Source organism: Neomonachus schauinslandi, chromosome 11 (genome assembly GCF_002201575.2).
Source record: "Neomonachus schauinslandi chromosome 11, ASM220157v2, whole genome shotgun sequence".
Classification (NCBI taxonomy): domain Eukaryota; kingdom Metazoa; phylum Chordata; class Mammalia; order Carnivora; family Phocidae; genus Neomonachus; species Neomonachus schauinslandi.
Window position 1 is genome coordinate 33,942,486 of NC_058413.1, and position 24,118 is coordinate 33,966,603.

A 24,118-nucleotide genomic window follows, 5' to 3' on the forward strand; every position below is an offset into this window, starting at 1 on the left:
CCAGAATTCCTTCTTCAGAGATGTTAGTCTTACTTAATATCCTAATTACTCTCAGGAACTATGCCTACAGAAGTGACCCTATACAGATCACATGAATTCAGTGCACTTTTCTACATCAAACCTCTCTAGATAAAGTTTACAGAACTGCTCTATCTTTGAGTTCAAGAACTCAAACCATGAGCTGGACATTGTGCCACAATAACACAAGACACATGAATAGATGTTTTGCTCCTGAGGAGTTTTTTTGGCTAGAGATGATATATAAAGAAATGATACCAATATAACATGGTAAGTGCTAGACAGTCAGCCCTTGGTTTCCTTGATTGGAGAGAGAGTACACGTAACAGTTGGGAGCACAGGTCTGGAAACAGACCTCTTGAGTTTGACTCCCAGCTTTGCCTCTTACAAGTAGCAAGACTTTAGACAGGTCACAAAGTTCCAGTTTATTCATCTCTAAAATGGGGATAAATATAGTACCTACTTTTTAGAGTTCTGCATATTGAGTAGTGTTTTTAAACCCCTTATAACAGTATCTGACATATAATTAGCTTTCTATTAATATCAGCTATTTCCAGTCAACTATTTTTTGTGTGTCTTCTATGTGTTATTCACTATGCCAAGTCCTATATATAGCCAGAGCGCTGAGGTAAAATTGGCTTTGGCCCTCGGTCAAGTGTAATAGGCAAATAAATGGTCAATTATAATCTAGTGTGAGGCGTTTTATGTTAGGAGAATTACAGGGACAGTGAAAATATAAAAGGGAACTTAACTCAAAAATGAGGAAGGAAAATGTGGCTTGACAATGATGGAAACTGATGAGGAAGTGGCACCTGAGTTAAAACCTGAAGGCTATCAAAGTGTTTTAAATGAGAAAAAGACATGGACTTTATGGCATGGAAGCTACTTCTGGGATAGAACCAAATACACAGGCTTTACCCTCTTTTTCATTTTTTCCTCTCAAAATTTATATTTGAATTGAGGGGCTTCAATAATCACTGACCAAATCAGATTATTTTTTTCCTACTGGTTTTGTTAGTTATTTTACTGAGTCTTTAAATCTGTTTATTAACACATTACTCCTATTCTATCTTCTTTGAGAGATCTGGTTTCCTCTCCTACGAGAGGAAATACAACAACGAAAAACACTTAAAATAATATGTAAGTTTCATCTATCCACAAATATGCCTCCAGGAATTTTGTGTCAGCTGTTAACTCTGGCCTGATCAAATCACACTCACTTAGAACATCAGGAAATTCTCTTTTTGAAGGTGGCCCTCCAATACAGTAACATATTACATGCTATATAAAATTCCAGGTAATCAGGTTCCTGTCTAGAAACAAGACGATAGTCATTTCTCATTTTTTCCTTTCATTTTGTTTGTACAGTTTACCAACGTTTCTCCTGTTATATATGCATTCATTCCAGTATCTACCTGCGCCAGGAGTGACCCTTGTCACAGCATCAATTCATGCTAAGGCTCCAACTTCACTTCTCATTGTGCAACAAGTCAAAGACTGACTTTCAAATTCAAAAACCTTTACAAAAGGAGAGCTGTGCTTCCTCCTACCTGCTATCTTTAAGATTTTCTTTCCCTACCCTGGAGTTTTCCCTTTACCTTTCTTCCAGCCTTTGTGAGAATTCTTCATGCTGAGATGACGGCTACCTACCCTCCAACCTCTTGTTTTTGCTAAGGTCTCCCTAAGCCTTCTCTGCCCTTCCCCTTCCACTTTCTGATTTGAATCGCCTCTCTCTTTTGTTATGCCTTCATTTAATTTGTATTTACTCTCTGAAGCAGATTGCTCAGGTGTATCTGCCTCCCTCTGCTTCTCTTTTCAGAAGGAATAAAGCAGTTGGCAGTGGAGCTTTTCCTCTCTCAGCAGTCAGCCAGCTCTTCTGAAAGGAAACTAACAGGGCTTCCTTGTGCTGGAGCCTCCTTTCCCAAAAGACACAAGAGGACATATCCTCATTCTCGTTCTCTCACTTTGATTTGCTGCTGGAACCCAGAGCCACTCGTGGTCTGTCCTCCTACCTACAGGATCTCAGAGTTCCACTTCCTTCCTACTTGCTGCTTGGCAGAAATCTTAAGGAAAACACCACACATAGTAAACTCAAAAGAAGCTAAAAGTAAACTGACTCCTTTATGGCTCTCTTGACCTTGATTCCTACCCACTATCTTTCTAGCCCAGCATGAAGGTCATTGAGCAGCTGTTTCTCCACCTCTGGCTCAAGGAAAACAAATGCTGGGCTGACACTGAGACATCACAATTTTGAATCTTGCTTTTTCATTCATCCAGATTATGACACATTCAGAAGCTGATAAAAATACATCAATCTACTAAGCAAGACAGGTAATATCAGGAGATACATTTTTTCTGTCACAGGGAATGGTTGTTGTGAAAAGTACCTGCAGAGCAGAAGATCAATAACCGGGATATCAATGATTCTTTTTTCCAATTACTAATTCAGAATTGTATTACATTTTCCCATTCTAAATTTCTCTCAGTGGTGAATTTTTATACATTTTCAATGGGGTAGTAAACATCGTAAACTTCTATAAAGGCAATTTAAAAATTACCTTAAGTTACCTAAAGCAGACTCTAGTCTGCTTATGGCCTTCAACATTAAAAACAAATCATTCATTCCATACTATTTATGCATTTTGATCCAAATGCCCTATCACTGTGAGAGGTAGAAAAGTAGAAGTGCAAAAGTCATTATCAGATTCGGGCCTTGTGCTCAAGTTTTATCCTTTTGCCTTCTTCACATTAAGTCATGAGGACATCACTCCTCTATCATCCTAGCTTTTCTTTAACTCTTTTCAATTTTCTTTTCTTTCTTCCTTTTCTTTGACTCTCCTAAAATTTGTGGAACTTGGGTATTAAAACCTCTTAGTTGCAGATCTATAGCACACTTTATTCTTTTAATTAACATATAATGTATTATTTGTTTCAGGGGTACAAGTTTGTGATTCATCAGTCTTACACGATTCACAGTGCTCACCATAGCACATACCCACCCCAGTGTCCATTACCCAGCCACCGTATCCCTCCCACCCCCTCTACTCCAGCAACCCTCAGTTTGTTTCCTGAGATTAAGAGTCTCTTATGGTTTGTCTCCCTCTCTGGTTTCATCTTGTTTCATTTTTCCCTCCCTTCCCCTATGATCCTCTGTCTTGTTCTTCAAATTCCTCATATCAGTGAGATCATATGATACTTGTCTTTCTCTGACTTATTTCACTTAGCATAATACCCTCTAGTTCCATCCACATCGTTGCAAAAGGCAAGCTTTCATTTTTTTGATGGCTGCCTGATATTCCATTGTATATATATATACCACACCTTCTTTATCCATTCATCAGTTGGTGGACATCTAGGCCCTTTCCATAGTTTGGCTGTTGTGGACATTGCTGCTATAAACATTGGGGTGCAGGTGCCCCTTTGGATCACTACATTTGTATCTTTGGAGTAAATACCCAGTAGTGCAATTGCTGGGTCGTAGGGTAGCTCTACTTTCAACTTTTTGAGGAACCGCCATACTGTTTTCCAGAGTGGCTGCACCAGCTTGCATTCCCACCAACAATGTAGGAGGGTTCCCCCTTCTCCACATCCTTGCCAACATCTGTCGTTTCCTGACTTGTTAATTTTAGCCATTCTGACTGGTGTGAGGTGGTATCTCATTGAGGTTTTGATTTGGATTTCCCTGATGCTGAATGATGCTGAACACTTTTTCATGTGTCTGTTGGCCATTTGGATGTCTTCTTTGCAGAAATGTCTGTTCATGTCTTCTGCCCATTTCTTGATTGCATCATTTGTTCTTTGGGTGTTGAGTTTGGTAAGTTCTTTACAGATTTTGGATACTAGCCCTTTATCTGATATGTCATTTGCAAATATCTTCTCCCGTTCTGCAAGTTGTCTTCTTTTTTTTTTTTTCTGGTTTTGTTGACTGTTTCTTTTGCTGTGCAAAAGCTTAATATCTTGATGAAGTCCCAAGAGTTCATTTTTGCCCTTGCTTCCCTTGCCTTTGGTGATGTTTCTAGGAAGAAGTTGCTGTGGCTGAGGTTGAAGAGGTTGCTACCTGTGTTCTCCTCAAGGATTTTGATGGATTCCTGTCTCACATTTAGGTCTTTCATCCATTTTGAGCCTATTTTTGTGTGTGGTGTAAGGAAATGGTCCAGGTTCATTCTTCTGCATGTGGCTGTCCAATTTTCCCAACACCATTTGTTGAAGAGACTGTCTTTTTTCCATTGGACATTCTTTCCTGCTTTGTCGAAGATGAGTTGACCCTAGAGTTGAGGGTCCATTTCTGGGCTCTCTATTCTGTTCCACTGATCTATGTGTCTGTTTTTGTGCCAGTACCATATTGTCTTGATGATGACAGCTTTGTAATAGAGCTTGAAGTCCAGAATTGTGATGCCACCAGCTTTGCTTTTCTTTTTCAACATTCCTCTGGCTGTTCAGAGTCTTTTCTTGTTCCATATGTTCCATTTTTTGAAAAAAGTTGATGGTATTTTGATAGGGATGGCATTAAATGTGCAGAGTGCTCTAGGCAGCTTAGACATTTTCACAATATTTGTTCTTCCAATCCATGAGCATGGAATGTTTTTCCATTTCTTTGTGTCTTCCTCAATTTCTTTAATGAGTATTCTATAGTTTTCTGAGTAGATTCTTTGCCTCTTTGGTTAGATTTATTCCTAGGTATCTTATGGTTTTGGGTGCGATTGTAAATGGGATCGACTCCTTAATTTCTGTTTCTTCTGTCTTGTTGTTGGTGTATAGAAATGCAACTGATTTCTGTGCATTGATTTTATATCCTCTATAGCACACTTTAAATGCTGTTTAATTTGGTTCAGTCTCATGTATGGATCGCTGTGGAAATTCCCCGTAGTTTCAAGTGTGGGCAGTTTCAAGTGTGTGTACCTCACATTGATGGGTTATCCACAAAGCCTGGGTTTGGGTTTTTAAAGATAGTCACTAAGGATCATCCATAGGCCAGTCCCCTCAAACATAAATTAATAAATTAATATAGATAAGCCACTGGATTATTTGTTATAAATGCTGAGCCCTAGATCCTATCCTTAGAGACAGTGCTGATACCATTACAAGTGCATGGTCTGGTTCCCACCTGCCTCTTCAGTCTCAACTTGTCCCATGGCCCCACTCCCTTCCTGATCTAGCCATGTTGTCCTGCTATCATTTCTTTTGTCTGATATGCTCCCTCTCATCTTAGACCTTTGAATGTGCTGTTCCTCAAGAACAACATGCTATATTTATTTCCAATTTGATTCCACTGACAGAATGTAAGAACCATGAAGGCAAGAATTTTGACTTCATCACTGTTGTAATAAATAAATAATATACAAAGTAATGTTTATTAAGCTTTCCCAGTGCCCTTTATTTTGTCTACAAATACATTTTTAAAAATTATTTAAGTTCTCTTGGACCTCAAGAAGGCAGAGGAGTCTACCCTGTTCCTCTCATTATAACCTGTGAGTTCTGACTCATTCTGCTTTGACAAGTAACTATAGTTCCTAGCAAATTCATACTCACTGGTGTTTAAATGCAAATCCAAGGTTCTTGACTCGAATATGCTATACCACATATATCTATAAATTAATCACCCAATATTCCACATCACTTGTTTGAGAAAGTAATGAAACTCACCTATGTATTTCTTTTGCATAACTGTATTCTTATTAGGGATTTTTATCAGTCTTCTAATTGAAAAACCAATGCCATTATAATTTTTATTAGGAGAATTCCATGTAATTTTGACATCCTTTTATGCCACGATATTTTTAATTTGCTGAGTTGCATATTATGGACTACTCACTTAAGCATCAATATCAGAAGCCTATGTGGCCCAGGAGTGGGGATATTTCAGTTTTCAATAGTTCTACCTAGAGTAAGACTATCTTCCTTCCACTTAAATCTTGCACTAAACAACGTCACCTGCTCAGAAAATATTTTTCTCCTACTGCATTAAAATACTGCTTACTATTCAATTATTTAGGAATTGTGTCTATTCACTGCAGAAATATCTTCAGGGAAACTCCAGACCTTTTAGTTTATGGTCAAGTAGGTGTTTAGAGTAAGACATGAATATTGCAGTGGCAAATTGATTTGTCTTGTCCTATTATTAAAGTTTCTGCCAAGACACCAGCCATATGTTGAAGATGGTGTTAACACTGGAAGAGGACCAAAAATGGAAAAAAAAAAAAATAAAGTTTAATACTCCCCTAGGACAAAAGTTTTCTAGTGTGCTGTGGATTTGCAACTCTGAGGAAGGCCTCTATATATCACAGTGTGTGTCTTCTGTATGACTTTTGACAGCAGAGGGATGGCATAATCTCCCAACTTACTGACATTCAATTTAGTTTTCCTCTTCCTTTAAGTCATCCCCAAGTCTCAAAGGGACATAACTACTATAACCATATTCTGCATCTATAAGAGTATAATTACAGAGCATCAGGTTTGAGAGCCTAGTAACACAAGCCAAGATGAGATAAGACAGATATAAAAAAAAAATCCTAAATCACTCCCTAAGCCAACTATTACTGTGATTTTTAAAATGTAATTCATTTATAGTGAATCTGTAAACTATTTTTCTAACAAATAATGAAAGTGGAATTTGCTCCAAAGTGTGTAGCAATCTTCCGTAATATTGATACCATTGAAAGGTGAGAGAAATTGGGGGCTAGCCTGTGGGGCTACTGTGGAATAAGTAGATAAGGAAACATTATTACTTTTTAAAATTCATGAGGATGGAATCAACCCTCACATGAAGAACATTTATAGTTTTCTTAAATATTGTTTATTCTTTGAGAAAATAAGAGACTCTACCTTTTTGTCTTAGATCCTACTTATGCTTTAGTGGAATCATTTTGATGGCTGACATTTCAGTACCAAGGACAGTGTCAAGCCTCTTAGAAGGGGGAACTCTGCACAGACAATGAAGACCAGGCTGGATGCAGTTTTCTGACTGACAGAGTGAGAAAACAGGGAGAGGGGAGGACGGAGAAGAAAGGGAAATGGAGTACAGTACAAAGTGATTTGGCTATCAATTTGGGGAAACTGATGGAAATATCAGGGTGATCTTGAGGAACCTCTAACAATACAAAAGGTCCCACTAAGCTACTGCCCTTAATGGGGCGAGGATGTAAAGGGAATATAAACTTTTCTCATACCTTGACTTATTTAATAGAAATATTTAAATAGAAACATTTCAGTATAATTTTTAAATGTTAGAATTCACATTAGAATACATGAAAAAATTATGATATCTTCGACTAATTATTCCAGATAAAACCTTCTGCCTTGAACTCTGTGTGTTTGTGTGTGCAGCTTTTCAGATGAATCCACATGTATGTGCTTTTGTGTCTTCCAACTATTAAATTTAACACTGTTTCACTGGATAAAACTGACATGAAATATAACGCCTGTATTTCCATTAATTAAAAAATAATACATAACAAGCAAAATTTTCATTTTGGCATGAAAATGTAAAACTGTATAATTTCTTTTGTTAGTATTATAACCAATAATTGAAAATGATTTATGGCACTGTATATGAATAAATAATAGTACTTTTGAAAGTACAAGCCTCATATATTGGAATATCATAAAAAGCATTTTCTAAAATTTATAAGAATCAGATAATTATATAAAAATATATTTAGAGCTTTTGAAGGAGAGAGCTATAGGAGTTTGTAATTTATTTAATTTTCATCATATTATAAGACTTCAGAGTTGGAAGTAGACTCTGCAACTACCTAAATGAATTCACATGATTAAGATCAGTGTGATTTTGTGACTTTTTTAGCACACTACTTTTTTAAGAAAAAGTAACCATAACTTAAGATCTTCTGAGTTGCCTTGCAGGGCACTTTCTCAACTATTATACATCTTCTCTATCACAGTAAATGGTATCATTCATTTGCTCAGCCCCAAAACTTAGTAGAAATCATTGATTTATATCTACACATAAACATCCCCCTGTACCTTCAGTAGCTACTATAGAGTCTTTCTCTAGCATATGGTCAATTCTCTCCATTTTCACTGTTGCTAACATAGCCGAAGTTACTGTCCTCCTCACCTGGAATATTACAGACATCACCAAGATGGACCTATTGCTTCTGCAACTGACCCATTATAAATTGTTTTTCACACATGGGTACAATCATTTTGTTAATGTATATCTGGTTATACTATAAGACTGCTTAAAATTCTCTAATATTTCATTTTACACTTAATGTAAGTCAAAATGTTTATTTTTATCTATGGTCCATAAGGTCCTATATGATGCAAATCTTTTCCACCTCTCTGAACTCACTGTCTTCAAATTACTTTTTTGTCAACTACTCTTTAGTTATAAGGGTATTCCTAAAACACATTATGAATGCTGCAATTCCAGGGCCCTTAAATTTGCTTCCAATTCTTCCTGAAAACACTCATGCCCCACCCAAATTGTCATATGAATGCTTCCTTCTCATTATTTAGGATTCAGCTAAAATGTTGTAGCACAGAGAAACCTACTATGACAACTGGTCCCACTGATTTTCTTATATCACATAACCTGGCTGTATTAACTTCACAGCATTTATCTCAGTTACCATCATTTGTTTAAAAAACTATTTTTTATACTGTCCATTCAAGGAACCTGAAAATATGCTCTTTAACCCTCACAGGTATCTTATTAAAAAAAAAAAAACTGAAAATGTGTAAGGAAATAGTCTTGAAAGTTTTAAGATAGAACTGAAAGTTTTTAATTTTTTCCAAGGAGGCCAGTAGCAGATGGAAGGCACCGACCAGCCAGGTTCAACTGGAAACACAACATAAATTTATTGATAACAGGTGGGAGAAGAAGGCAAGATCCAAGCTTAATGTCATTAGCTAAAATTGACATGAAGTTGATAAAATAGTTAATAGTAGTTTGAATTGATAAGGAGTCAGTGTTTAGAACGGAAAATGGTATTGATGTAATTGTCTGCAGATAGCATCTGGAGAACTGGACTAATACACTCATTTATGTATATACTCATTCATTCTGCAAGTAGTTATTAAAAATGCACTGTGTTCCAGGTATTTGGTTTAGTTTTGGGAAATCTGTACATTTGTGGCTGCCACTCATCACCAAAAATACACTAACGAATGCAATAGGACAATGAACTAGGCAAATAACTAATCCCTGCCTCACAAGAGAAGACAATTACACAAAATAATCCGTGTGCTGTGTTGTCTTTACTTTTTAAATTTTTCTGATTTTTGAGACCGTATCTTGAAAAAAGAGATGGTGCTTTTTCTTTACCAATCATTACTCCTACAACGCTGTTTTAGAGGTATTCCGAGGTCATCTATGCTCTGATCTATAATTTTACAAATCCATTTATGAGCTGCAAAGTGGAACATAAATCTGATTGTCCATATCTGTTGCCCAGGCTCAGAACTTCCACTGAAGTTGGGGCGCCTGGGTGGCTCTGTTGGTTAAGCGACTGCCTTCGGCTCAGGTCGTGATCTCAGGGTCCTGGGATCGAGCCCCGCATCGGGCTCCCTGCTCGGCGGGAAGCCTGATTCTTTCTTTCCCACTCCCCCTGCTTGTGTTCCCTCTCTCGCTGTCTCTCTCTGTCAAATAAATAAATAAAATCTTTAAAAAAAAAAAAAAGAACTTCCACTGAAGTTAACCCTAATTGCTGATTTTCAAAAATTCCTCTGTCATAGAAGAGGTTATGGGATCTGAAAAAGAGGTTGGCATAGGTGACCTCCAAGATCTTCTTATCCTATGCCTTTCACAACATATCCTATACCTCTCAGACATGCTCATCTTAATATTTGTCCCCCAGTTTTGGATTAGTACACACCACCCATACAACTGTTTGAACTATCTCTAGATTGTTCCTGTCTCCATCTTTTCCCACATTACCTTATCCAATCAGTTACCCAAAGTCATCTTGGAAATGATTTTTAAATCCCCATAATTTTTAATGATCCCAATGCCAATTCCTTAAATTTCACTTTTAGTCAGGTCTTGTTCCTAGTTTCCTTTCTACCTAATACACTCCCCCACATGGGGTATGAAATTACCCTTCCTAGAACAAATCTAAATGAAGTACATCCTTACGTTAAACTCTACAGTGGCTTTATATCACCTCTCATTCTGAACTACCTTTCTGTTCTCATCTCTTATTCCTTTCCTGGGACTCCTTGAACCTGCCCCCTTCTGCCACCACACATACACACAAATACACCCTATGTGTCATTGAACCTAACATGTATTTCCACTAATCCGTGGTGTCTGACATGCTATTTTCTGCTATTTCCTTTCAGGCTCTGCCTGATAAACTCCTGTGCATGCCCATGATATAGTTCTAATGCCACCTCCCAGATGAAAGTTTCTCTAAAGTCCACAGGTCAAATGTTCTCCTGTCACTGTGTGCATTCACTTATTACAATAGTTTCCAGGTTTTAATAGGTTTCTCTTCTTTGTCTTCCTAAGAAAGCTCCTGGAGGGCATGTACCATTATTTTCCTTGCATTTATCAAATACTCAATAAATGTCAAATGAGAGAATTAGTTCCAATCTGACTCTCGGCTACCGTGATTGCTTCACACAGTCTTCCTGTCCACTCAATAAAATGTTATGTATAATTCTAATTTAACACTCATTAAAGGAAGTAAGGAATTTTCACTCTCATTTTCTATACCTTATATCTTTTGCTCATATTTTGTTTCAGGGTAAAAAAAGAGCTTCTTTGTGAAAAAATTACTATGGAAACATTTAAATATTAAAAAACTGTACAATTTAACTTTTTGTATATTATTGCTTACTAAAAAAGTAACCACTCCCTTGGAAGTCATTTTGCGGGGGGGGGGGGGGGGGGGGGGGCGCGGGAGCATGTCTCTGATGAATGTGAGAAGGAAAAATCTAGCTTCCAGGCAGGTGATGTGAATTTGATTAACAGATAGAATCACACTATATACCATGAATATTTTAAGGTCTCTAAGATGTAAAATGTGAAAAGTAATTCAAAATGGTGAAAATAAAACTTTTGCACAATTTCCTATATAATTTCTACACACTTTGGACACCTTTTTGAAGAAACTGAATATATAAAGGCCCAGGTTTTATCTCTCATTTAAAAGTAAAAATACATTTTTAACAATAATTTAGAGTAAAATCCTACAACAACTATGGCCCCACTTATGCCCCACCTCCCACCTTTAGGCTACTACTTATTAAAGCCAAAGGTGTATTTGATAGGTTGAGTTTTCAGGACTATGCTAGTTCCTAAAACTGCCCCCCCCCCAACTTTTTTAGCTGTGGTATAGAAAAAAAATGTGTCCAATATTTTCAACTTGGCTAATAAATTTAATCCATCATTCTCATAAGGGCAAAGAAAACTGTTCTGTCTGAATTTTCCTAAAGATGCAATCACTTTTGCTGTCTGCCTTCTTGATACGAAGAACCTGATCATCATCCACCTGTAAGACACATCATCCATCTTGGCATCCATCTGCAGAGATTTTTTGAAAATTTTCCCACTGACAGATAATTCTATTTTGTCAATCTATTTAGAGGAATGGAGCTAAAGCTGTTTTAAAGAACCAAGTTGCTGTCACTCAAAGAGCTTGGGGAATTTTTTAGCCCTGTGCCTTAATCGTATCTTTATTTGAGCATAATGTGGCCCATGCCTGCCTTTTTTCTAGAGCACTAATTCAGTATGCTTACTGTATGTAATCCACCACTAGGGACAAAAAACACACTAGTAAATCTTATTATCTACACATTTGCAAAAATGAGTTGGAAGATGTGTCCATAATACATGACAATATTACACAGTGTATGACAGGCCTCTACTTGGAAGAGGAAAAAATAATACAAGGAATTGTGATGCACTTGTTAATTCCATTTACTGAACAGTGATTTTTTTTTAACTGTATTTCACTCCACAGTTGGACAAAACTGCCATGTCTTATCTTCACTGTGGACAGAGATCTGCATCCTGTGCTCCACACTTGAGAGTGTACCAATCTCTCTCACTCATGGCTTTTCCAACAAAGTAAATTCTCACAATACCCTCAGTGATTTTGGGGAACTGACTTTGTTCTTCAAAATCTTGTGTTCCTGACCTTTGTAGTTTCATTGGAAAGTATGTGGGCTTTGAAGACAGAACGATCATTTAAAATTTGGGTTTCAGATTCCAACTCTGTGTTTATAAATTCTATGATTTTCATTGGGCGACTTAGCCAAAGAATGTTCCTCATTTGTAAATTAGGGATATTATATGCCTTTACATAATATCCCTAGTTAGGTATAAGTCTCAGAGTTGGAATCTGAAATCCAAATATTTAAAGATTCTTCTCTCTTCTTAATTATTACACTTTGGGGCATCTGTAGATTTTTTTTAAGTTTTTGTGTAAATTCTAGTTAGTTAACATGCACTTTAATATTAGTTTCAGGTGGGGGCGGAGCAAGATTGCGGAGGAGTAGGAGACCTGGATTTTGTCTGGTCCCAGGAATTCAGCTGGATAGGGATCAAACCATTCTGAACACCTACGAACGGAGCCCAGGCGTGGGCTCTCAGCTCGGGGTTGTCATAAACCGTGATCCCCGGCACAGTCAGGTCACTGTTCCTCCAGCAGGGACCCAACAAGCGGCAGATCCAGGGAGACTCACCTTCTTCCCCGAGGAGGAGAGGCGCGGGAGCGCACCGCAGGGATCTGCTGGGTTTGGAGACTCCACAAGGGGTCGGGTGCCAGAGATAGAAACGCACGGTCACAGGCCGGGTGAGTACGGAGTGCGTCCGGAGACCGGGGAGACGGGAGTGACTGACGGCTTTTTTCTGGGGGCTCACTGAGGAGCGGGGCCCGGAGTTCTCAGCTCCTCTGAGGCGGAGAGTGGGAGGCCGCCATTTTCACTCTCCGCCTCCAAAGCTGTACGGAAAGCTTGCAGGGAACAAAAGCTCCCGAGAGCAAACCCGAGCAGATTACTTAGCCCAGACCAGGCAAGGGTGGGGCAATTCCACCTCCAGCAAAGACATTTGGGAACCACGGCAACAGGCCCCTCCCCCAGAAGATCAGTGAGAACAGCCGGCCAAGACCAAGTTTACCCATCAATGAGAACAGCAGAACTCCAGCGCTAGGGGAATACTGCACATAGAATCCATGGCTTTTTTACCATGATTCTGTAGTCTTTCAAAGTTAATTTTTTTATTTTTATTTTTTTTAACTGTCTTTTTTTTTTGAATTTTTCTTTTCCCTTTTTCAACCAACATCTTATCAATCCCTTTTTTAAAAAACATTTTTATTTTTATTTTTCATTTTTAGAGTCATATTCTATCCCTTCAGAGTAGTTACCCTTATTTTTGGCATATATATATAAGTTGTTCTCTCTTTAAAATTTTGAGATCGTTTCTTCTAACAGATCAAAATATACCCTAAATCTCTAGTATATGCTTTTTTTTCTACTCCCCTGCCTGATAACATTCTCTCCCTTTTTTTTCTTTTTTTTTTAAATCCTCTTCTTTCTTTTTTCAAACAACTTCTTATCTATTCCTTTTATAAAATTTTTTATAATTTCGATCTTTACAGTCATATTCCATTCTTTCATCATATCAACCCTTATTTTTGTACATATATAAGTTTTTCTTTCCTTAAAATTTTGGGAGGCACTTTCTTCTAAAAGACCAAAATACACCCAAAATCTAGTGTGTGGCACTGATTTATATACCAGCTTGATCATATTTGATCATAATCTGTTTTTGTTTTCTTCTGTTTTTGTTTGTTTTTACTTTATCTTTTTCTTTTTCTTTTTTCTCCCTTTCCCTTTCTTTACCCACTGCTTCATGTCTTTTCTGATTTGTTTAGAGTATATTTTCTGGGGACGTTGTTACCCTGTTAGCATTTTGTTCTCTCATTAATCTATTCTCCTCTGCACAAAATGACAAGACGGAAAAAATCACCTCAACAAAAAGAACAAGAGGTAGTACCGACTGCCAGGGACTTACTCAATACAGACATTAGTACAATGTCGGTTCTAGAGTTCAGAATCATCACTTTAAAGATACTAGCTGGGCTTGAAAAAAGCATGGAAGTTATTAGAGAAACCCTTTCTGGAGAAGTAAAAGAACGAAAGTCTAACCAAGTCAAAATCAAAAAGGCTATTAATGAGGTGCAATCAAATATGGGGGCGCTAACTGCTAGGATAAATGAGGCAGAAGACAGAATCAGTGATATAGAAGACCAAATGATGGAAAATAAAGAAGCTGAGAAAAAGAGAGATAAACAACTACCGGATCATGAGGGCAGAATTCGAGAGATAAGCGATACCATAAGACGAAACAACATTAGAATAACTGGGATCCCAGAAGAAGAAGAAAGAGAGAGAGGGGCAGAAGGTATATTGGAGCAAATTATAGCAGAGAACTTCCCTAATTTGGGGAAGGAAAGAGGCATCAAAATCCAGGAGGCACAGACAACCCCTCTCAAAATCAATAAAAATAGGTCAACACCCCGACATCTAATAGTAAAACTTACGAGTCTCATAGACAAAGAGAAAATCCTGAAAGCAGCTCGGGAGAAGAGATATGTAACCTACAAGGGTAGAAACATTAGACTGGCAACAGACCTATCCACAGAGACCTGGCAGGCCAGAAAGGACTGGCAGGATATATTCAGAGCACTAAATGAGAAAAATGTGCAGCCAAGAATACTCTATCCAGCTAGGCTGTCATTGAAAATTGAAGGAGAGATAAAAAGCTTCCAGGACAAACAAAAACTAAAGGAATTGCAAACACGAAACCAGCCCTACAAGAAATATTGAAAGGGGTCCTCTAAGCAAAGAGAGAGCCTAAAAGCAACATAGACCAGAAAGGAACACAGACAATATACAGTAACAGTCACCTTACAGGCAATACAATGGCACTAAATTCCTATCTTTCAATAGTTACCCTGAATGTAAATGGGCTAAATGCCCCAATCAAAAGACACAGGCTATCAGACTGGATTAAAAAACAAGACCCATTGATATGCTGTCTTCAAGAGACTCATTTTAGACCCAAAGACACCCCCAGATTGAAAGTGATGGGGTGGAAAACCATTTACCAAGCTAATGGACACCAAAAGAAAGCTGGGGTGGCAATCCTTATATCAGACAAATTAGATTTTAAACCAAAGACTGTAATAAGAGATGAGGAAGGACACTATATCCTACTTAAAGGGTCTATCCAACAAGAGGATCTAACAATTGTAAATATCTATGCCCCTAACATGGGAGCAGCCAATTATATAAGGCAATTAAAAACAAAAGCAAAGAAACACATCGACAACAATACAATAACAGTGGGGGACTTTAACACCCCCCTCACTAAAATGGACAGATCGTCTAAGCAAAAGATCAACAAGGAAATAAAGACTTTAAATGACACACTGGACCAAATGGACTTCACAGACATATTCAGAACATTCCATCCCAAAGCAATGGAATACACATTCTTCTCTAGTCCCCATGGAACATTCTCCAGAATAGATCACATCCTAGGTCATAAATCAGGTCTAACCGGTACCAAAAGATTGGGATCATTCCCTGCCTATTTTCAGACCACAATTCTTTGAAACTAGAACTCAATCACAAGAGAAAAGTCGGAAAGAACTCAAATACATGGAGGCTAAAGAGCATCCTACTAAAGAATGAATGGGTCAACCAGGAAATTAAAGAAGAATTAAAAAATTCATGGAAACCAATGAAAATGAAAACACAGACGCAGGATCTAGTTACAATGTAGCTGTAACGTGCTGCCTTGTCTTTGCTCCCTGCTCAAAATAAAGTTGTTACCTTTCTAGCCCTGTCTGCCATGGTGCTTAGCAGCCAGGGATGCATGGTCTCAGACATGTTTACCAAGTAAAACACTGACTTGAGGGGCACCTGGGTGGCTCAGTCATTAAGCGTCTGCTTCGGCTCAGGTCATGATCCCAGGGTCCTGGGATCGAGCCCCGCATCGGACTCCCTGCTCAGCGGGGAGTCTACTTCTCCCTCTCCCACTCCCCCTGCTTGTGCTCCCTCTCTCGCTGTGTCTCTCTCTGTCAAATAAATAAATAAAATCTTCTAAAATAAATAAAATAAATAAACAATAAAAAAAAAAGAAAATGAAAACACAACTGTTCAAAATCTTTGGGATACAGCAAAGGCAGTCCTGAGAGGAAAGTATATAGCAATACAAGCCTTTCTCAAGAAACAAGAAAGGTCTCAAGTACACAACCTAACCCTACACCTAAAGGAGCTGGAGAAAGAACAGCAAATAAAGCCTAAACCCAGCAGGAGAAGAGAAATAATAAAGATCAGAGCAGAAATCAATGAAATAGAAACTAAAAGAGCAGTAGAACAGATCAACGAAAGTAGGAGCTGGTTCTTTGAAAGAATTAACAAGATTGATAAACCCCTGGCCAGACTTATCAAAAAGAAAAGAGAAATGACCCAAATCAACAAAATCATGAATGAAAGAGGAGAGATCAAAACCAACACCAAAGAAATACAAACAATTGTAAGAACATATTATGAGCAACTCTATGCCAGCAAATTAGATAACCTGGAAGAAATGGAGGCATTCCTAGAGATGTAGCAACTACGAAAACTGAACCAGGAAGAAATAGAAAACCTGAACAGACCTATAACCACTAAGGAAATTGAAGCAGTCATCAAAAATCTCCCAAAAAACAAAAGCCCAGGGCCAGATGGCTTCCCAGGGGAATTCTACCAAACATTTCAAGAAGAATTAATACCTATTCTTCTGAAACTGTTCCAAAAAATAGAAATGGAAGGAAAACTTCCAAACTCATTTTATGAGGCCAGCATTACCTTGATCCCCAAACCAGACAAAGACCCCATCAAAAAGGAGAATTACAGACCAATATTCCTGATGAACATGGATGCAAAAATTCTCACCAAAATACTAGCCAATAGGATCCAACAGTACATTAAAAGGATTATTCACCACGACCAAGTGGGATTTATCCCTGGGCTGCAAGGTTGGTTCAACACTCGCAAATCTATCAACGTGATACAATACATTAACAAAAGAAAGAACAAGAATCATATGATCCTCTCAAAAATGCAGAAAAAGCATTTGACAAAGTACAGCATCCTTTCTTGATCAAAACTCTTCAGAGTATAGGCATAGAGGGTACATACCTCAATATCATAAAAGCCATCTATGAAAAACCTACAGCAAATATCATTCTCAATGGGGAAAAACTGAGAGCTTTCCCCCTAAGGTCAGGAATGCAGCAGGGATGTCCACTATCACCACTGCTATTCAACATAGCATTAGAAGTCCTAGCCACAGCAATCAGACAACAAAAAGAAATCAAAGGCATCCAAATCGGCAAAGAAGAAGTCAAATTCTCACTCTTTGCAGATGATATGATACTTTATGTGGAAAACCCCAAAGACTCCACCCCAAAACTGCTAGAACTCATACAGGAATTCAGTAAAGTGGCACGATATAAAATCAATGCACAGAAGTCAGTGGCATTCCTATACACCAACAAGACAGAAGAAAGAGAAATTAAGGAGTCGATCCCATTTACAATTGCACCCAAAACCATAAGATACCTAGGAATAAATCTAACCAAAGAGGCAAAGGATCTGTATTCAGAAAAGTATAAAATACTCATGAAAGAAACTGAGGAAGACACAAAGAAATGGAAAAACGTTCCATGCTCATGGATTGGAAGAACAAATATTGTGAAGATGTCAATGCTACCTAGAGCAATCTACACATTCAATGCAATCCCCATCAAAATACCAACCACTTTTTTCAAAGAAATGGAACAAATAATCCTAAAATTTGTATGGAACCAGAAAAGACCCCGAATAGCCAGAGGAATGTTGAAAAAGAAAAGCAAAGCTGGCGGCATCACAATTCCGGACTTCCAGCTCTATTACAAAGCTGTCATCATCAAGACAGCATGGTACTGGCACAAAAACAGATACATAGATCAATGGAACAGAATAGAGAGCCCAGAAATGGACCCTCAACTCTAGGGTCAACTCATCTTTGACAAAGCAGGAAAGAATATCCAATGGAAAAAAGACAGTCTCTTCAACAAATGGTGTTGGGAAAATTGGACAGCCACATGCAGAAGAATGAACCTGGACCATTTCCTTATACCACACTCAAAAATAACTACAAATGGTTGAAAGACCTAAATGTGAGACAGGAGTCCATCAAAATCCTAAAGGAAAACACAGGCAGCAACCTCTTCGACCTCAGCCGCAGCAACTTCTTCCTAGAAACATCGCTAAAGGCAAGGAAAGCCCGGGCAAAAATGAACTATTGGGACTTCATCAAGATAAAAAGCTTTTTCAAAGCAAAGGAAACAGTCAACAAAACCAAAAGACAACCGACAGAATGGGAGAAGATATTTACAAATGACATATCAGATAAAGGGCTAGTATCCAAAATCTATAAAGAACTCATCAAACTCAACACCCAAAGAACAAAGAATCCAATCTAGAAATGGGCAGAAGACATGAACAGACATTTTTCCAAAGACATCCAAATGGCCAACAGACACATGAAAAAGTGCTCAATATCACTTGGCATCACAGAAATCCAAATCAAAACCTCAATGAGATACCACCTCACACCAGTCAGAATGGCTAAAATTAACAAGTCAGGAAACGACAGACGTTGGCGGGGATGCAGAGAAAGGGGAACCCTCCTACACTGTTGGTGGGAATGCAAGCTGGTGCAGCCACTCTGGAAAACAGTATGGAGGTTCCTCAAAAAGTTGAAAATAGAGCTACCATATGATCCAGCAATTGCACTACTGGGTATTTACCCCAAAGATACAAAAGTAGGGATCCGAAAGGGTACGTGCACCCCAATGTTTACAGCAGCAATGTCCACAATAGCCAAAGTATGGAAAGAGCCAAGATGTCCATCAACAGATGAATGGATAAAGAAGATGTGGTGTATATATACAATGGAATATTATGCAGCCATCAAAAGGAATGAGATCTTGCCATTTGCAAGGACGTGGATGGAACTGGAGGGTACTATGCTGAGCAAAATAAGTGAAACAGAGAAAGGTATGTATCATATGACCTCACTGATATGAGGAATTCTTAATCTCAGGAAACCAATGAGGGTTGCTGGAGTGGGGTGTGGCGTGGGAGGGATGGGGTGACTGGGTGATAGACACTGGGGAGGGTATGTGCTCTGGTAAGCGCTGTGAATTGTGCAAGACTGTTGAATCTCAGATCTGTACCTCTGAAACAAATAATGCAATATATGTTAAGAAAAAAAAAATAAGATAGCAGGAGGGGAAGAATGAAGGGGGGGAAATCGGAGGGGGAGACGAACCATGAGAGACGATGGACTCTGAAAAACAAACTGAGGGTTCTAGAGGGGAGGGGGGTGGGAGGACGGGTTAGCCTGGTGATGGGTATTAAAGAGGGCACGTTCTGCATGGAGCACTGGGTGTTATGCACAAACAATGAATCATGGAACACTACATCTAAAAGTAATGATGTAATGTATGGGGATTAACATAACAATAAAAAAATTAAAAAAAAAATATTAGTTTCAGGTGTACAATGTAGTGATTCAACACTTCCATACAATACCCAGTGCTCATCCCAGTAAGGGCCCTCCTTCATTCCCATCACCTATTTAGCCCATTCCCCCAACCGCCCTTCTAGTAACCATCTGCTTGTTCTCTATAGATAAGAGTCTGTTTCTTGGTTTGCTTCTCTGTCTCTTTTTTCCCTGTTTGTTTGTTTTATTTCTTAAATTCCACATATGTGTGAAATTCATACGGTATTTGTCTTTCTCTGACTTATTTCACTTAGCATAATACTCTCTCGATAAAGTTTGTTATTATTAATAACATTCATTTATTGCTCACAACAAAATACATAAAATTGGAATACTATTATTCTTATTTTATAGACGATAAAACTGATCATCAGAGGAGTGTTGTTACTTACCAGGTTTATGAGTGATGGAATTTGAATCCAGATATCTGACTTACAGGACGCAACCACTGTGCTATATTGTTCTCAAATGATTTTTCAAAAATTTACATTTCTAAATTTAATCTCTGAGGGCAGGGATTATGTCTAAAGCAAGTAATCAGATGTTAAACATCAATTGATTCTTTCTTTCTTAGTTTTAGCTGAAATATTAATACATTTGTTATCGAATACTAAAAAAAATGTTTTAAGCATATCATCCTGGAAGAAAACAAAACTTTACTACAGAAACTGTATCATCTACATATCCTGTACATCACCTGTTACTTACAAAGGGGAGACAGCAATAGTACCTTGCCTCAGTGATTGTCGTGAGGATTAAGGGAGATAACTAATGTTTGTAGAGCACAGTGCTTACCATATTACTGAATGATGCTACAAACTCTCAGATGTTTGATTTCACAGCATCAATTACAAAAAAATCAATCTTTCTTTGGGGTAAGATTTTTGCCATATTGCCATATATTTTATGGAAATAGTTTAGTATCATATGCATGTATGTATAAATATATCTATAACTTACAGTGTAAAATGAGATCAAGACAATTTTCCAGTTTAAAATATAGAAATACTTTGTCACTAAATTTTACTTGAGTCCTTGTCCTGGTTTAGCATGACTAGATTTTTTCACATATTCTTAATAATGCTCTCAAGAGCCTGAAAGCATTCATTTCCACTTAATCCCACTATTCATGGAATCTTAACTTTTACCTTATCTGATATCACTATCAGAGAAATATGAAATGTTAAAACTGAAAAAAATAAAAGATTTTAGAGCTAACATGGTCCAATCACCATATTTGTAAATGGAAGTGCTGGGCTCATAAAAGTCATTAATTTATTTATAAAAGAGAAAAGAGGAGATAAGAAAGATGCACCAATACAAACCCACCTCACTCCTGAGTAGAGACTTTAGCATTCCCAAGTGGCGCATAATCCATTATACTGCATTTAGGTATTAAAAATTTAAGTACATCTGGACTTTATCCTGTGGCTCTAAATGTTACTCATCTGGGATGGAAACTGAGCATCACCACCCTGTTTTCGTAAAGGACATTTTGACAAGCTATATTAATAATATACAGAGCATCACATACTTGAAAATGCATGATATGATAAAGAAACATATCAGCCATTCAGGAGGATGTTTCATTGAACTAAGTGGAGGCTGAGAGGTCTGAAGGATGAAAACAAACTCATCTGTCCTTACTTTAAGAGAAATGTTGCTGTTTTAAGCTGCTGAAGGCTGATCAAAAAGAAGCAAGAATCTTCTAGAGGCATTCTACCCTCAACTCTTCTTTATATGTCCCAAGTGACTTGGAGAGTTATATTATTGAATCAAATAAACTTATTACTGATGGATTTTTAAAACTTTCCACTAAAGGCAAGCATTAATGTATTAGGAAATCTAATTCACTATTCTTCAAAATGCCTAAAGCTAAACTCCTGATTAAAACTTTTGGTTATCATCTGAGATAATTTTTTTCAATTTATTTCAACATGCATCAAAGTCAGTATAGAAAATATCTTTACTAACAGTAAAAACAACACTGAATGTAATAGTTAAAATAGATGGGTGATTGATTTGTAGTTCTTTTACTTAAATCTGTAACAATTTAGCATGTTGTAATTAAATTATAGACATCATAATATGGATCCATTGATATGCCATTTAAAAGGAAAATCTGTGTGAGGGGAGGGGCCTAATTATAGAGAACTGAACATATTTCCACTTCAAATTTAAAACTACATTTTTAAGTAACAAAGATTCTATCTCCCATTGCCAAGCTAAGAAATTAATATTGGTTCAGGAAATGCAGTTTACAAATAATAATCAATTTGCTCTCATACTGATCATTCAATAATATTGAGAAATTCCCAACATACTAGAATCAATCCTCTTGAGCATGCTAAACTGCAATTATGACAAGCCATCTGGGACTTCGTGTTGACAAGCCATTTGAGCTTTGTGGGTCAATGAAGAAATCAGTTGAAAGTGTAGGACGTTCTCTAGAGGTAAACCCAAAGGAAAAGAGCTGTTCTCTATAGAAAATTCATTTCCGAACACAGGAAAAGAGAATATTCATATATATCAGAAAGAAGTCCAGGGGCACCTGGGTGGCTCAGTCGTTAAGCGTCTGCCTTCGGCTCAGGTCATGATCCCGGGGTCCTGGGATCGAGCCCCGCATCGGGCTCCCTGCTCGGCGGGGAGCCTGCTTCTTCCTCTCCCACTCCCCCTGCTTGTGTTCCCTCTCTCGCTGTGTCTCTCTCTGTCAAATAAATAAATAAAATCTTTAAAAAAAAAAAAAAAAAGAAATAAGTCCAGTTCTTCCATGAAGCCTTTGAAGACCACATATATACTACCCAAGAATAATGTGGGCTCTTTTCTCATGTCTCTGGGCTTTGTGTGATAGAAACCATTTGATCTCACTTGTCACTCAACCCTTCAATACATATTTATGAAGTGCTTCTTATGTGTCAGGATCTATACCAATAAATAAGGTTAGAGATATAAATGTTTGCACAGTCCAGTGAACAAGGCAGATACATAAACAATTTCAATCACTAGTCAGTATTATTATCTCTAATATAAAAGATTAGGGAAAAAGAGGGAGTAATCTGTTCTCCTGAAGCTAGGGGTATAAATATGGTAGGGAAGTTTTCACAGAAAAGAAATAAGCAAATTTTGACTTACACAATGTATACACTGGAATTGGCCAAAATATTATAATAGTAACTAAAATTACCAACTGCTTGTGATGTGTTAGGCACTGTGTTAAGTGCTTTACAAGGATTAATTATCTCACTTAATCCTCATGACAACCCATGAGGTAGGCACTATTATTATCTCAACTTTGCAGGTGACAAACTGAGGCACAAAGTAGTTCAGAACTTTGCCCAAGGTCATGTACTGGGAAGTTAGATTTGAATCTAAGCCAAAGCCTTTTCTCTTGTCTACTATACTCTGCTGCCCCGCTGCCCAGAGAAAGAAGAGGTCTTTCAAGTAATAAACATTCAAAAGCCAGACATGCAAAACAGCATTGAGTACCTCAGTATATCTGGAGTAAAGGTTCTATTTGGGGAGTGGTGGGCACAGAACTGAATGGAAGAAACAGATACCACACATGAAGGATGGTGTATGCCATGGAGATTGAGGATGGGATAGAGAGATAGAAGACTCTAGGTTGGGAGATCAGTTGGGAGATGACCACATTAGTCAACATGAGAGAATTGTGGCAATATGAAATAAACCAGTCTCAGTGTGGTAACAGGTAATGTGGATCACTACATCAAAAACTAATGATGTATGGTGAGTAACATAATAAAATTAAATTAAAAAAAAAAGAAAGGATAAGATTTGGAGAGGGAGTGAATGTGGAGAGTAAAGAAGGAAAGGACTAGAATGGATATCTTACCTGGGTGGCATACCACAAACCACAAACCATGGCAAAAGAATGAGAGTCATTTTCCAGGAAGCCAGATTCTCAGGTCTTCTACAACTGGGGACTTCATGTGCATCTTTAGGATATGCATATGATAGCTATGCATATGATAGCAAAAGCATCACCTATTCACTAGAAATTTCTTTGAGAATGCATGCCATTTTCCTTAATGCTTTGGTTGGGCAAAAACGTAACATTTAGTTCCCTTTCACAGTCCCTCATCACCACCGCCCAAAAAATCTCCCTTCCTTCATCCCTCTTCCACGGGAATCTGCAAGAATCTAATTTCACTTCGCGTGTGTGACATTCAAATAGCTTTGCAGATGCTATCTCACCAATATTCACATATCTCCATGAGGTGTGCCAAGGAACAACCCAAGGAACAATTTATCCCTCTCTTTAAGGGTAAAGAGAGGTGAAGTGACTCATCTGGAGAGCTAGAAATAGAAGCTCAGTCTCTAGAATCAGCTCATTATGTAAGAGCAACTGGCAAATGGTTATTGATATTTCATGTGGCTTCAGTTGTTGGGGTCTTTATCTACTAGTAAACGAAGCTCAGGAGCACAGGAGCAGAAGGGGAATTGAAGATGGCACTTTATTTCCTCCTTAATTCTTTGTAAGCTTCTCCACTGACCTGTGGTCTCAAT

The 24,118-nt window shown here is 37.9% G+C and overlaps 1 protein-coding gene and 1 non-coding gene across 2 annotated transcripts in view; one reads left to right on the plus strand and one right to left on the minus strand.

Annotated features, from left to right (window-relative positions):
* LUZP2 (leucine zipper protein 2) overlaps positions 1 to 24,118 on the minus strand; it is a 248,677-nt gene that overhangs the window by 163,708 nt on the left and 60,851 nt on the right. The gene's annotated exons all lie outside the window — the stretch shown is intronic.
* Positions 15,752 to 15,882, plus strand: LOC123326297. Its single transcript, XR_006541002.1, has one exon. It is a non-coding gene; the product is annotated as a small nucleolar RNA SNORA63 (small nucleolar RNA).